General features: G+C 48.1%; 1 protein-coding gene across 1 annotated transcript in view; it reads right to left on the bottom strand.

Annotated features, from left to right (window-relative positions):
• LOC120391623 overlaps nucleotides 1–15937 on the bottom strand; it is a 58687-nt gene that overhangs the window by 30404 nt on the left and 12346 nt on the right. Inside the window, exon 2 of the mRNA XM_039515483.1 lies at nucleotides 9695–9793. The gene's annotated coding sequence lies outside the window, so the exon portion shown is untranslated. The remainder of the gene's footprint in view (nucleotides 1–9694; nucleotides 9794–15937) is intronic.

Here is a 15937-nt window from a genome sequence, read left to right as displayed (position 1 = left end):
TTACATGTCAGCAATCTGGTTCTGATTTAGTTTAGGGGGAGCCCACCCTTTCTTTATAGGCTCCTCCTCTCTCAAAAGGTTTCCCAGTTCCTAAGAAACCTAAACCCCTCCTCCAAACACCATCGTCTCATCCACACAGTGAGACTCTGCAGTTCTGTCTGTCTGACCCTGCACATGGAGCTGGAACCATTTCGGAGAATGCTACCATGAGGGCCCTGGATTTTCATCTCTTACCTAGCAGCCTAAAGTTGTCCGGCAGGACTTTTCTTTTACCTTTCCCTATGTCACTGGTAGTCCTACAAGTAACAAGATCACTGGCTCCTCCTCAGCAGTGCACGAGTCTATCTAGCTGTCTTGAGAGGCTCACAACCTTTGCACTCAGCAGGCAAATCTCCCAGTCATCGCAAACAACTAGCACAGGGGTGGCCAACCTGTGGCTCCGGAGCCTCTTCAGAAGTTAATATGCGGCTCCTCGTCTAGGCACCGACTCCGGGGCTGGGGTGACAGGCACCAACTTTCCAATGTGCTGGGGTGCTCACAGCTCAACCCCTGGCTTTGCCACAGGCCCTGCCCCCCCTCCACCCCTTCCCGCCCCCTCCCCTGACCCTGCTGTGCCATCGCTCCTCCCCCACCCCAGAGCCTCCTGCACCCCACAAAACAGCTGATCAGGAAGTGCAGGGCGGGAGGGCGAGGGGCTGATTGGCGAGGCTGCCAGTGGGTGGGAGGTGCTGGGAGTGTGTGGGGGAGCTGATGGGGGGGCTGCTGACATATTACTGTGGCTCTTCGGCAATGTCCATTGGTAAATTCTGGCTCCTTCTCAGGCTCAAGTTGGCCACCCCTGAACTAGCATAATGGGACTTCAATCTTGAGAGGCCTTTGATCATTGCTGAAGTACAAATCATTCTTTCAGGTTCTGTAATCTCTGGAGTTTTAGTAGCAAAAGGCAAGAGCATTACATAACTTTAAACCAACTCGGTCCCTTTCAAAAGATGTGGAGAGCAACAATCTTCCCCTGGACCATGCAATCACAGCAAATCTTTAGGAATAAGCCTCTTTCGGTGAATAATGAATCCAGCACACAATATGAGGGCCAAGGAACAATCCTGATGCCTAACGGGAGTGGAACAAGCCTAGTAGCTAATTATGCCTGTATTTGCAGAAATGGGTGCTGTAGAAACCCACAGATTACAGGGACAATTTACCCCTTTAATTTCACACACAGAGGACACTCCCTGCTGGGGAACTAACAGCTCTCATACTGTTCCATTGTAACCCTTGGACGGCTCCATTTTACGGTTACTAGGACAAGAAATAGAAGCTGCGTGTTGGCCCGGTAAATAACAAACAAGAGAATGAAAAAGACTCCTTTTAAAACTAGATTGTCCAATAAAACAGCACCAGGCTACAGTGGAGTGTGTGATTTGCTCTGGTATATAACAGTGAATGGCAGAGGAACGCAAGAGGCAACTAATGACTTTTGCAGGTGGATGAACAATATAGCCAGGCTGAGAATTACAGGACGAGATTCAACTGATCACAGCACACAGGGCTGATTTAGTTTTTGGCCTCAGGAAAGGTTGAAGTTCTGTAGTGCTGTTTCATGAGAATGCCCTTTAATATCACTTTGGGGGCAGAACTTCATTGAGTAATTGTTCCAAGGTAGATCTAAGAAGTGAATGACTTAAGGATAAAAGTTAAAAGCTTAGATACCATGGTGAAGGGCAACTCCATAAAGAGGATTAGCTAGACAGATACATGGGAATAATTATTCAAGGCTTTATGTGGAAAACAGTGAAGAGACTATGGACACACACATGATGATTGGATATGTGTGATCAGACATACAAAAGCAGCTGTTCTGCACATGGTATGGGTACATTAGCAAATTTTATGAATGCTTTTTTCTGAAGCCCCTTTGAAACTCTGACCCATCATGTCAAGGAGAATTTTGATGTCATCTGTTGAGATGAGAACGGTCTAATTTTTTTGGGATGAGACTACCTGAAATCCTCTTGCATAATGGATAACTGACTTAACTTGTTAGACGGATAGGCTTTCTATACAAAGGGTAAAAGTCCACTCACTTACACTAGTGTACATTAGAAGCAACTCTACTAACTCAGTGGATTTATACCAGTTTTACGGCAGTATGCAAGTTCAGAATTAGTGGCTAAATGTGCACCTTGAAACAAATTTCCCATGAATTACTCTGCCAAGGATTTCCATAAAAGAGCATGATTCATGATAAATCTGGAATGTTAATTAAAGGGGTGAAATTAACTCTGTTGTAAAAATAACCCAATCCAATGCCAACTTCATCAGTGGCTGAATTTACGGGACGTAAATGGACCAGAAATCAGCATAAGGAGGAAAACTGTGTAACTTGCACTGATTTGGAATTCAATAGGTGTGTGAAGAGTGTGATTTACACACCAAGGGGGTGGGAGGTGAAGGTGTAACAGGAAAAGCAGTCAAAAAGAGAATGGAAGGTAAAATATTTGGAGATTTATTTATCTTATACCCTGCAGTTGTCTGCTTTTCCTGCTACTCCTGTTCACCTTCTGCCTCTTTAGCACCTAAATCACTGGTTTTGCATATCCACTGAATTCCCAAGTGTTGTAAATACACATGCACTTCAAATTTCTCACCCATTAGCATCAACACTGTGATCTCATTTACACCGATATCAATTCAGAACAATGCCAATGAAGTCAATGGCATTACTCCGTATTTACAGTAGTGCAACTGATATCAGAATCTGGCCCCATACACCCCTAGCCCAGATTACACCACTATTTAAATTGCCAATGAATGTCTCTCTCACTTTCCTGACTTGCACTTGCTTATACTGGCCATGCCTCTCACCCTGCCAAGGCCCAAAGGTGGGATGGGATGCAATGCGGGCCAAAGACCCTACATGAGACACACACAAAATATTCATGCAGAAAACTTGAAACACTGCAGTATTTCTTCCCTTAGCGGAACTGGCACTTTCCATAATCTTAGTTTCATGATCCTTTATTTCTGATGTAAATTATTTTCAACAATAAAACAGAGGGGCTGCCACTTGGTGTGAAGCAACGTAACTTTGTGATTAGAATGAGCGATGTCCCTCAAAAGGTGGTATGACACCAGGTATGAATCTGGCTCTGCCCTGGCTAGATGTACAATGTGTCCAGGGCCTTTTTAAAAGCCATGGGCAAGAGAGTAATGTGAGGCAGGGGAAAATGCCTTAAATTGCCTACAGGGGATCAAGGGGCATGTTTCTGGAGGCACCTTTACCATGCATCCACCATCACTGAAACAGCTGAAACAAACTGGCTCTCTGCTTGGAGAGAGTGAGCATGCCAGAAAAGACAATGCAAAGAATTCAAAACTAAGTGAAAGGATGCTACTAATATCAGAGGGGTAGCCGTGTTAGTCTGGATCTGTAAAAGCAGCAAAGAGTCCTGTGGCACCTTATAGACAAACAGAAGTTTTGGAGCATGAGCTTTCGTGGGTGAATACCCACTTCATCGGATGCATCCCACGAAAGCTCATGCTCCAAAACTTCTGTTAGTCTATAAGGTGCCACAGGACTCTTTGCTGATGTTGCTAATGTATCAAATATAAATGTCAGAGCCAAGTTTCAAATAACAGGCAAACAACATGAATTGAACAGTGAGGCCAGGCACTGGTCTGGTGCCTGAACAGTGACATAGAGGGGACTCCAGCTCTGAAGCCAAAGGAGAACCCTGCCTGCTGGCTCACAAGGCTATGGAGGGCGCATGCTGTTGCTTGAGAGTGCTTTATCTGGTTGTCTCAAGGAGTGGCACCAGCAGGCAGAGGGAAAACTGCTGTGACACCAGGTCTTTGAGGGAGATGAGTGGCGTAAAATAGGGTTGGGGAACTGGAATGATACAAGGAGCTCCCCAATGCTATAAGTAGAGGACCCTGACTCTCCCTCCCCACCCCAAATCCTATAAGTATCTGTTAGGGTTTCACCACAAACCATGTTTGAGAGACCCTAGGGTGAAAGGAGTTTTGAAGAAACACAAACTATTCAATGTGCAAGGCTGACACATTCCTCCCCAAACTGCAGACAGAAGCCCAGCAACCTCAGACTTTTGCATTGCCTTTTACCCTAGGTATTTCTACTGCAATTTGCGTTACACTGGGCACTGCCTCTTTCAGAAAGCTGCTACGCTGGCTGGGGAGATTCAAAGCATGGAGGAAAGCTGCTTGAAGAGGCAGCAGTAAGACTCTCAGGTGCAGAGAGAGAGGTTTATCTTGAGAACATCTCTCCAATGCAGTGTGGGTTCGTCACTCCTGAGCGTGGCCTCTCACTACCAGCAGAACACATCACTTGTCAGAGCAGTCCTTTCCATTCCCATGCTGGGGTTGGCCTGAAGCCCCTGGGCTGGAGAATACAATAGACTTCAGTGCTAAAGTCAGCCTCATGGGGCTGGGAGTCAGGAGACAAGGGTTTCATTCTTGCTCTGTGTACCTATTGGGTTCTGGGATTCTTGCTCTGTGTACCTATTGGGTTTCTAGCGGGGCAGTTACCCCGCTCCTAGGGGAAAAGGTTAAAGGCAGCTGAGATTGGCTGATTGGGGAGGCGGCCACAGCTGGGGCCACACCCAATCAGGCTACAGCTGGCCTTGATATAAGGGCTAAAGAAGGGGGATGGACCTAGCTGCCTTGGCGCAGAGGGTACCTAGGGCAGAGCGGTGCTGGGGAAGGGCAAGGGAGCTGGGGAGCTCCAGCCTGGCAACTCCCCAGGCTGAGGCCTTGTTAAGGCCTAAGGAGGTACTGGGGCTGTGGAGCTGCAGCCCGGGGATAGGCAGAGGCAGCTGGTCCAACCCCCTTGCCAGTGATAAGTGGCTGTGACAGGCTGTAGTTTGCCCCAGAGAACGGGGGGCTAGATGAAGACTGGCAATAGCCACTGCGGCAAGGTGGGCATAGGGGGAGGGGTTCCCCTGGGAAGGGAGACCCAGAGTGTGGGGGCACTGCTGTGGGGCAGCAGCCCAAGGTAAGGGGCACTGGGGTCTGGGAGGGACATGGGGGCCTGAGGCAGGAAAGACATTGGCCAGCAGGAGGTGCTCTGAGGCTGGCGTGAGCTAATTCCTGGAGTGACCAGCAGGAGGCGCCATGGCGGTGAGTAACTGCTGTGCTACACTCTGCCACTGACTTGCTCTGCAGTCTTGGGCCGGTCACAGTGCTGCTCTGTGCCTCAGTTCCCCTTTTGTTAAGTGGGGAGGGTAATACCTAGTGCTCTGTTAGGGTAAGAGCCACCTCTTATGAGACTGACTTGATGGCCTTCCCCTTTAAGGGCCAGGAGACCTGGGGTTGGCTAGCCCTGCTCAGTCAGACCTGTTTGTGCCATAATGAGCTGCTTCCCAGCCCGAAGGGCCTGGTCTAAGTGGGCTCAGGTGAAACCCTGAAATACCCGGGCCTCTTAAAAGCTGAGAAACCTCAGGGTGGGAGAGGAACAACAGAGAACAAGCTGGGATCTGGTGGAAGGACTCTGTGCCCTACCCCCGAGACAGGAAGAGGGGAAGATACCCTGAGAGTGTGAGGGGACTTCGGGGAAGGAGCCAAAGCGTCAAGATGCTATCCCAGACCAGACAGACTTAAAGACAATCCATAATGGCTTGGGAACTGAGCCTGGAGGGTGGGCTCAACAGGAGGGGTAGAAGAACCTTCTGTTTGTCTGGATACTGGTTATCTTGGAAGTGGCTTGAACTGCGACACCAAGCTGGAGACCTGAGCCGTACAAATCCCTAGGAGGGACGGAAAACGTGGTTGAGGGGAAACACAGGTGGGGGACACCTACCGTGCCAGGCTCCACCAGCAGGGGGTGCTATGAGCTAGCTATACCTATGACTGCTATAAAAATAGCAGAATATTGTGTGTATTGTTATAAGGCTAAATTTAAAATCCACCTTTCCCTGCTCCCCTCTTCAGGGAATTAAGGCTTTGTTCTTCCAGTATATTCTTGGGAGTCTTGTCCAGTCCAGCTTTCAATATCTCAAGCACTAGGGCTTCTATCCCTGCTTGTGGGAATCTGTTCCACGGGCCAATACACCTTGCTGTCAGACAGAGAACCTGATGCTGAGCCCTTTTATGTAACTAAATCCTATTAATTACGTCCCACCCAAACAACCCTCCTTGAGGTTTAAACACCTGTCGATGGTTATCATGGCATTGCTAAGCCAAGACGGACTATCAGCTTGTTAACAGGCGGACACTGAGGCAGATCCATATCCCACATTGGGAGTGGGCTCCCAGCAGACCCACCCTTTCTTGTCACCTCCATATTTCTCTCTGCCACGTGCTGGAGTTAAACACTAGCAACACTACTCCTCTGGCAGCTACCAATCAGCTATTCAGTGGGGAGCGGAAAGGCTTTCTGTCCCCCGCTGGGAAACCAAGAGGTAAGCACACAACCAAGTGCATCTGGATGGGCCTGCAGCAGAATATGGCTTATAATAGATCACAATCCACTCAGGAAGGAAATAGGGAGGTGAAGCAGAGATGAGCAGGGTGGGGAGGATGGGTGTGCTTCATACAGGGAACTGAAGGGGGTGCTGGAGCAGGGCACAATGGAAAGACTATGCCCCTGATTTAGCAGGCACCCATGCATATGCCTATGTACCTTCGCACGTGCCTAACTTTAAGCACCGAAGTAAATACAATCAACAGCACACTAATACACCCCATGGATCTTTCACTCAGTCTCTCCATATGCTTAGGGGGGGAGGGATAGCTCAGTGGTTTGAGCATTGGCCTGCTAAACTCAGGGGTGTGAGTTCACTCCTTGAGGGGGCCATTTGGGGAACTGGGGTAAAAATCTGGGGATTAGTCCTGCTTTGAGCAGGGGGTTGGACTAGATGACCTCCTGAGGTCCCTTCCAACCCTATGATTCTATGAAATACATGGTTAAATCAGGGCCTGAAAAAGACACACACAGACAATCTGGACAGGATTGAGAATGGAAGGAGGGTAAAAAGACACTTTATAGGAAAGGAATACACAAAGGAAGAGGAAAAAAACTGAAGAGAACAGTAAACAACTCAGAAGAAAGGTAGGGAGAAGAATGTGCTGAGTGCTATAGGAAAAATTAATGTGAGGGGACCAGAGACTGAAAAATCCCAAGGAAGAGAGAAACAGAATTTGAAACAAAGAATGTTTAGAGATAATAGCAGGAAAAACTCCATGGGACACAGACTAAGTTAGGAATGGATATAGAGGTGATTTTTTTGTTTGTTAAGATGCCAAAATGTTATAAGAAAATATCAAAAAGCTTGGTCTGAACTGTGTGGAGAAAGCCAGGGATGTGACTGTTTGGTAGGGTAGGGTGGGGTGGGAGGATCTAGTTGGAAATGAGGGTCAGCAAAGGATCACAGTGTTAATACCCCACTACCACCACACACACACACACACCATAGGTTGGGGAGGGAGATGTGGTTTGAAATTAAATATATTCATGAAATATCGATGACAGAGGCTTGGCTGGCTTTAGCTAAGAAATTCCTAATGCTGCTCTAGCATCATCACTTCAAAGCACTTGACAAACATTACATCCATTAAACTCACAACATGCTTGTGCGGTAGGTTAGTATTCTCTCTTCCTCAGACTGGGAAATTGAAGCACAGAGAAATGAAATAAATTGACATACCTGGGGTCACAGAGTGACTGTATCAGAGCTTGTATCCCTTCCCCTACCCACTGTCTGGCTTGTCCATTTTGATTCTAAGGCTTTAAGGAAAGGGTCTGTCTCCTATAATGGTTATACAGAGCCTAGCACGATGGGGCCCCATTTTTCAGTTTGTTCTGAGATACTCCAACAATCTTCTTCTTAGCATAGGCACAACGTGCCTCAGGTCCCATGTGACTAGGGTTCATCACTGAATTTGGTCTGCTGGCTGAATCATTAGCTTCCCTGGCCCAGACCGGGTACTGATGGGGAGTGCAGTGTGAATGCTGATCTATGCCCCCCACTGCAATAAGAATAATAATTCAGATTTAGAGAGTTGGGATCAGAGTCCTTAGCCCTAGTCCTGTGCTCAGGCCACCTTTCCCATCTGTTTTTGCTTGTGTTGGATGGGCAAAGGAGAGGGGCACTGGTACTGTTGGGGAGCTGTGTCGCTCGGAGATCTGGGCTCCACTTGGGTATTTTCTGTGTTAAACATTTAAAGTCTACCAGACCAGTCCTGAAAGTTTTTGATTTCAGCATGTTTCCCAAATGGCAGTGAAAAATCCAGCAGTCTGCACTGCAGATAAATCACGCTGGGACTAGGAAAAAATTCCCCCTCTCCCCACTTCCCCCCTCTCTCCCAAGCCTATTTTGAAACAACTCAATTAGAGAGAAGGGGGGTGGCTGGAGTAACTTTTCTATGGATAGAGAGAACAATTGAGCTCTGTATGGTTTTTCATCATTAAAATGCTCCCCTCTAGCAGTTGGTTAATCTGTGGCATTCGAAAGTAATATGCATGCACATGCAGACATCAGTTCAGTCTTGCTCCACTCAAGAGTCGTAAAGAGTCTCGGTGCAAGTGGGAGAGGGCTGTGCTAATATCATCATCACGTGGGGCTTGCTCTGGCTCCTTTTTCTCTGCACGTAGCATATGTCTGAAACCAATAATGTCTGAGTCACTGTTACCCAGTCACAACACAATCCTGGCACAGAGTCAAATACTCAGGCATTTTTTTTCTTTTTTTCTTCCTTCTAAAGGAAAATGTATATGCGCTGTAGATCATTCTTGGGTTTGTCCCTGGAAGGGGGTGGTGGTGAAGGTGAGGAGGATGATGAAGAAAAGCTTCTCCTGCACTGTGACCCCTGTGAGGAGGCAATAGCAGGTTTCTTTTATTATTTTCAATGTGCAGTGGGGTAACCACTATAGGCCTGAGGCGAGTCAGAGTCCCGTTGTGCCAAGCAAAACGCTAGGTAAAGGTTCTCGACGAGCTACGTGACAGTGCAACAGAAAGGGCGCCTAAGACACAGCCGCAAAGTGGTGGTGCTGTTCAGTGCTGGAGATGGAAGAGGCTGGGGAGCTCTGGCTAAGTCCCAACAGGGCTGCTCAGAGGATTCAGGGGGTCTGGGGCAAAACAATTTCGGGGGCCCCTTCCATAAGAAAAAGTTGCAATACTACAGAATATTATATTCTCGTGGGGGCCCCTGCAGGGCCTGGGGCAAATTGCCCCACTTGCCCCACCCTCTGGGCAGCCCTGAGTCCCAAAGCCCAGCAGGGTGACAGGACCGTGTCAGTTCAGCTATCATGAGTCACCTTGTTGCCAAGTCCTTTCCACCCCGCCCTGATAACCTTAAATTACCAGTGTGAGGAACATAGTTCCTTCTCTCCTGCACATCTCCTGGCAAATATGTGAGTTGCAGCTGTAGTGCCAGGGCCCATTTATTAGAAGTAAGGCCAATACATTTCAAAAGCCCCCTCCATTTTTTTTCCCTCCTGGAAATACTAGCGCTGCTTCTGGCACCAAGCATGCCACAGGGGGATACAATAAACTCGTCCCTCTAGCACTGTTCTAGCCAGAACAGACTCGCCAGCCTCTTGGGACTCGGTTTTCACAAACTGACAACATACAGTGCAAGCTTTCATTGGCAGGTGGTCTGCCCCCACAGAGCATCATTTCTGAACTGCTCTCTGCCACTCATCCTTAATGTTTTAAAAACACAGAGTTATTGAACATACCCGACTGAGAAATCTACTGCCTCCGTTCAGGAAACCTGCCACTGCCTCCTCACAGCAGTCACGCGACCGGTCAGGCCGTTCAACAGTCTCATGCCTCAACTGAGGAAAGAGGGGACAATGGCAAATTACTGATTTTGGTGGAGTTGTACCCTCTTGCAAGAGGGCTGGATTCAGCCCTGGTGCAAAGGAAGATGAAAGCCAACCGGTTTTCACACCCAAAATCTTCCCCTGCCCCCAAATCCTATTTCTAGTCATTTCCTTGACTAGGATAGGAGACCTCTAAGGAACACCTCAGACCTGCAGGATGTATCACTAGCAATTCAGTGGGAGGTGCTGTTCCCCTTAAGTCACTACTAAACTAGTGGCCCGGAATGGTGTGAGGAAGCACCGTACTGCTGGAGAGGACGACTGTCAGAGGAGACGTAAAATAGAGATCCTGACCACCGTAGTTGTTAAAGATCCTATGGGATTTTCCTTAAGAGGAGGGACATTAGCCCCAGTGGGCTTGCCACATTCCAACTCAGATATTTCTAGTCTGCCAAAACTTCCTCTTGTTTTTATTTGGATGTGGTACTTTTCACTTAGCCCTGATCTACTCTACGAGGTTAGATCGAATTTAGCCGCGTTAGATCGATTTTATAAGTAATGCGGCTACACAATCAACCCCGTTCCATCGACCTAAAAGGCTCTTAAAACTGACTGCAGTACTCCTCCCTGGTAAGGGGAGTAGCGCTAAAATCGACCTCATTGGTTCGAATTTGGGGTAGTGCAGACGCAGCGTAGTGCAATTTGATGGTATTGGCCTCTGGGAGCTATCCCAGAGTGCTCCAATGTGACCACTCTGGACAGCACTTTCAATTCCAAGGCACTAGCCAGGTACACAGGAAAAGCCCCGGGAACTTTTGAATTTCATTTCCTGTTTGGTCAGCGTGGGGAGCTCAGCAGCACAGGTGACCATTCAGTCCCAGAATCGCAAAGGAGCTCCAGCAGGGAGCGAACAGGAGACACTGGATCTGATCGTTGTATGGGGAGAAGCATTGATGCAGGCAGAACTCCGATCAAAAAGAAGAAATGCATATATATATATATATATCGCACAGGGCATGGTGGAGAGAGGCTACACCAGGGAGACACAGCAGTGCCATGTGAAAGTTAAGGAGCTCAGGCAAGCCTACCACAAGACAAAGGAGGCAAACGGTCACTCGGGTCAGAGCCCCATACACAGGGCTTTGGAGTGGAGTCTGGAGCTGGAGCGTGGACCAGTAGGTTTTATGCCCAGAGCCAGAGTGGAACAATTCAAAAATCTGATTGCTCCAAATCCCTGCCCAGACATGCCACTTCTATGATCAGCTGCATGCCATGCTGAGGGGAACCCTACCAGTACCTCCACCACTGTCCACGGACACCTGCAAGGGAGGACTCTCACACAACATGGAGGAGGATTTTGTGGATGAGGAAGAAGAGGCGGAGAATGCGCAGCAGGCAAGTGGAGAATACATTCTCCCTGGTAGCCAGGACCTTTTCATCACCCTGGAGCCAATACCCTCCCAAGGTGGGTTTCCAGACCCTGAAGGTGGAGAAGACACCTTTGGTGAGTGCACATTTGTAACTACACTAAAGGGGTTAAAAGCAATTGTGTTTAATGTTTGATTTGCCCTGAAGAATTGGGATGCATTTACAGCCAGTAAAGCTACTGGAAAAGTCTGTTAACGTGTCTGGGGATGGAGCGGGAATCCTCTAGGGACATCTCCATGAAGCTCTCCTGGGGGTACTCTGAAAGCCTTTGCAGGTTTCTGGGGAGGACTGGCTTATTTTGTCCTTCACGGTAGGACACTTTACCATGCCAAGCCAGTAGCAATACTCTGGAATCATTGCAGCACAAAACATGGCAGCGAATGGTCCTGGATTTTGGTTGCATTCATGCAACATCTGGACTTTATCTTTCTGTGTCAGCCTCAGGCGAGTGATATCGTTCATGGTCATCTGGTTGAAATAGGGGAATTTTTGTAAGGGAAGAGTAGAAGGAACCCCATTCATGCTGGGCTGTTTGTGCATGGCTAAAAGGGATCATCCTGGAGAATAGCCATGCGGTGTGGGGAGGGGTGTGCTGCACATCCAACCCAAAACCGCAGCCCCCTCCTTTTAAATGGCAAACCCAACAGGCATTGCTTGCTATGGGAAAGGAGGGCGCTGCTTTGAAACCATTCCCACATGTTATGAAGGCGGAAGAAGACAACCCCGCCTACCCTTTGGCTTACCATTGCTGCCTGGAAACTGAATTCTGTTGCCCAGCCATGTGTGATGTGTCACCATACTGGCAGGTGCTCAATATAAAAGGCAAAATGTGACCTTGTACCTAAAGCACATCCTGTCTGCTGTGAATTGCTTGATTCACTGTGAAAGAGTCTCCCTTTTGTTCTCAGAAATGTATCTTAAATTTTACTCTCCCTTTTTATCCTCCCTGCAAGAGCAAATGTTTCTATGCTCCCTGTATCATCTCTGTCTCTGAGGTTATCGCTGATTAGAAGGCGAAAACCACACTCATGATGACATGTTTTCCGAGCTCATGCAGTCCTCCCACACTGATAGGGCACAGCTGAATGCATGGAGGTATTCAGTGAGCATGGTCAGAACACGCAGGAGGAGATGCTGAGGCTAATGGGGGAGCAAATGGACATGATCAGGAATATGGTGGAGCTGCAGGAAAAGCAACAAGAGCACAGACAGCTGCTGCATCCACTGTATAACCGCCTGCCCTCCTCCCCAAGTTCCATATCCTCCTCACCCAGATGCCCAAGAATGTTGGGGGGGGAGGCTCCGGGCACCCAGCCCCTCCACTCCAGAGGATGGCCCATTCAACCAGTTTGATTTGTAGTGTGGCTACAATAAGCAATGTGGCCTTGCCTTCCCTCCTCCTCCACCCCACCCAGGCTACCTTGTCAGTGATCTCACTTTTTTAAAAATAAAGACTGCATGGATTCAAAACAATATGGACTTTATTTCCTTTGCCAGCTGTGGTTGAAGTGGGGAGGGGGATTGGCTTACAGGGAATTAAAATCAACAAAAGGGGCTGTTTTGCATCAAGGAGAAACACACACAACCGTCACACCATAGCCTGGCCAGTCATGAAACTGGTTTTCAAAGCCTCTCTGATGCGCAGCGTGCCAAGCTGTGCTCTTCTAATCGCCCTGGTGTCTGGCTGTTCAAAATTGGCCACCAGGCAATTTGCCTCAACCACCCACCCCGCCATAAACGTCTCCCCCTTACTCTCTCAGATATTATGGAGCACACAGCAAGCAGCAATAACAAGGGGAATATTAGTTGTGCTGAGGTCTAACTCAGTCAGCAAACGCGCCAGCGAGCTTTTAAACGTCCAAAGGCACATTCTACCAACATTCTGCCCACTTGCTCAGCCTATAGTTGAATTGCTCCTTACTACTGTCCAAGCTGCCTGTGTATGGCTTCATGAGCCATGGGAGCAAGGGGTCGGCTGGCTCCCCAAGGATAACTATTGGCATTTCAACATCGCCAACAGTAATTTTGTGGTCTGGGAAGTAAGTCTCTTCTTGCAGCTGTTCAAACAGCCCAGCGTTCCTAAAGCGTCATGCACCTTTCCTGGCCATCTCATGTTGATGTCGCTGAAATGTCCCTTGTGATCCACCTGTGCTTGCAGCACCATTGAGAAGTACCCCTTGCGGTTTATATGCTGGTTGGCAAGGCGGTCCGGTGCCAAGATAGGGCCATGTGTTCTATTGCCCCCTCCCTCCCCACAGTTAGGGAACCCCATTGGAACAAATCCATCCACTATGACCTGCACATTTCTCAGAGTCGCTACCCTTGCTAGCAGAAGATTAGTGATTGCCTTGGCTACTTGGATCACAGCAGCCGCCATGGTAGATTTGCCCACTCTGAACTGACTCGTAGCAGTCAGGCATTGCAAGCTTCCACAGGGCTATTGCCATTTGCTTCTCAACTGTCAGGGCAGGTCTCATCTTGGTATTCCTGCGCTTCAGGGCGGGGGAAAGCAACTCACACAGTTCCATGGAAGTGGCCTTACTCATGAGAAAGTTTCGCAGCCACTGGGACTCATCCCATACCCACAACACTATGTGGTCCCACCAGTCTGGGCTTGTTTGCTGGGCCCAGAATCAGCGTTCCACTGTATCAAGCTGCCCCACTGTCGCCATGATGTCCCAATTGCCACATCCCGTGCTTTCAGGAACGTTTGTGTCCATGTCCTCCTCACAATTGTCCTTGTGCTGGCGTCTCCTAGCCAGGTTCTGCACATATCGCAGGATAATGCGCAAGGTGTTTACAATGCTCAGAACAGCAGCAGTGAGCTGAGCAGGCTCCGTGCTTGCCGTGCTATGGCAGCTGCACGGGTAACCCAGGAAAAAAGGTGCAAAACTATTGTTTGCCGTGGATAGCTACGCACAGTGCACCACTCTGTGAGTTGATGCTAGCCATGGTATTGAGGCTGCACTCCACGGACCTACTCGACAGTATAAAATTGCTTTCTAAAGATTGACTTCTATAAAATTGACCTAATTTCATAGTGTAGACATACCCTTACTGTGTAGTGCTGTTAAACTGCTGCCAGACTTCACTCCAGAGATGCATTTCAGTGGTAGGTGAATCATAGAACTGATCCTATGAAGTGAGCTTTACATAATGTTTGACTACTGAAGATTTAAGAGGACTAAAGATACTGCCCAGAAAACATGGAGGACAATAGAGAGCCCCAAAATAAAATGAAATTATGGGGTGAGATAAAAGATTTTTGGGGTGAGGGGCACCCTAATGCTAAATCTTGCCATATGGATGAGCCCAAGCACTTAATGTTTGTAAGAGTAGGCAGAAAAGTCTTGAAATGCTCCTGGGTGAAAATCAATCATAAATGGACTACAGAAGCTGACTTCCCTTGGATTGAGTGTGCCTGGACACGACCTTGAGGCTGCACGTTTGCTGAGGGTCAGCAATGAGAAATGCGCTCAGATATCCATTTATACAGGATTCTCTAGGGAAAGCAAAATCTACAGTAGTAGTGTCAAAAGAAAGTAAAGGCTGGGTGGATTTTCCTAAAATTTCAGTGTGCTCCAGCTACGTGTCCAGGGGCCTCTTTACACTGAGGTTGTGGAGAAGGGTGTGTCCAAGAAGCATGCAAGAAGTATTTTGGCAAGATGGCTATGTAAACTGGAATTCCAAACCCACCTTGCTTTCTAAAGGGTTGCTCAGTGGCATCATCTTATCCTTAGGGAAGTTTATGTAGATCAGTAGCTACATAAACTATCAGTAAAGCTCGCTCACTCTGAGTCACTGTTTTCCACACAGAAGTTACCGTCTTCCATATAAGGACTTTGATTTGACAGGTACTCTGGTGGTTCAAAAGCATTCTAGCTAGGATTATGTTATTATCCCACAATACAGTGGGGGTGGCGGGTGGGGGAGTTAGTGTGTGAGTGGAGGGGAGGTTTCAAATGTACCACAAGGGCTGCATGAACAGGATGACAAAGGGCAGAGGATAGACCTGGTCTTCTTTTCACATGATAATGGAAAGCTGAAATAGCTACCAAATGTATTTCCAGAGAAGTTGCCTATAACTCAGGGTCAAACAGTTCTAGCGAGGAACTCATTAAAAGGATTCTTGTGAGGCTTTTTCTACAAATAGAAAATTTGATAAATTCCTTCTAAACAGCTGAGAGGACTTGACACCTGCTTAGAAACAACCTAACTCTCTCCCATCTCAGGGTCACCACAAAAAGGAGAGGGATCCGAGTAGGGTGACCAGACAACAAGTGTAAAAAATCGGCTAGGGGGTAATCGGCACCTATGTAAGACAAAGCCCCAAATATCAGGACTGTCCCTATAAAATCAGGACAACTGGTCACCCTAGATCCTAGGCTGGGATGAAGAGAGGTGCTCCGGTTCTGTGTGAGCAGTTGTAGCTAGTCTCTCATCCTGAAGGGAGCAGGCACAAACAATCCCTAACAGCTCTGAGAACCCCCTCCATCTTGGCAAGCATGGTAGGATCATGAAGTCTCTCCTGAACTACCAGAAGCAATAGAGGAAAAGATGTATGTGACTTTGCCACTCCAGTGGCTGGAGAAGCTGTCTCATCTTGGTGCTCTGTTCGGAACCCCAGTAATCTGGTGTTCAGCAGTGCGGCAAATAGAGCTGTGTCTGCCCCTCCCGGGAACAAAGATCTCCTCCATTACCCAAAGATCCAGGGGCCGGGTCAATTAA

This window comes from Mauremys reevesii, linkage group 26 (assembly GCF_016161935.1).
Source record: "Mauremys reevesii isolate NIE-2019 linkage group 26, ASM1616193v1, whole genome shotgun sequence".
Classification (NCBI taxonomy): domain Eukaryota; kingdom Metazoa; phylum Chordata; order Testudines; family Geoemydidae; genus Mauremys; species Mauremys reevesii.
The sequence above is the reverse complement of the archived record's forward strand: the minus strand, read 5'-3'. Positions and strand labels throughout refer to the sequence as shown.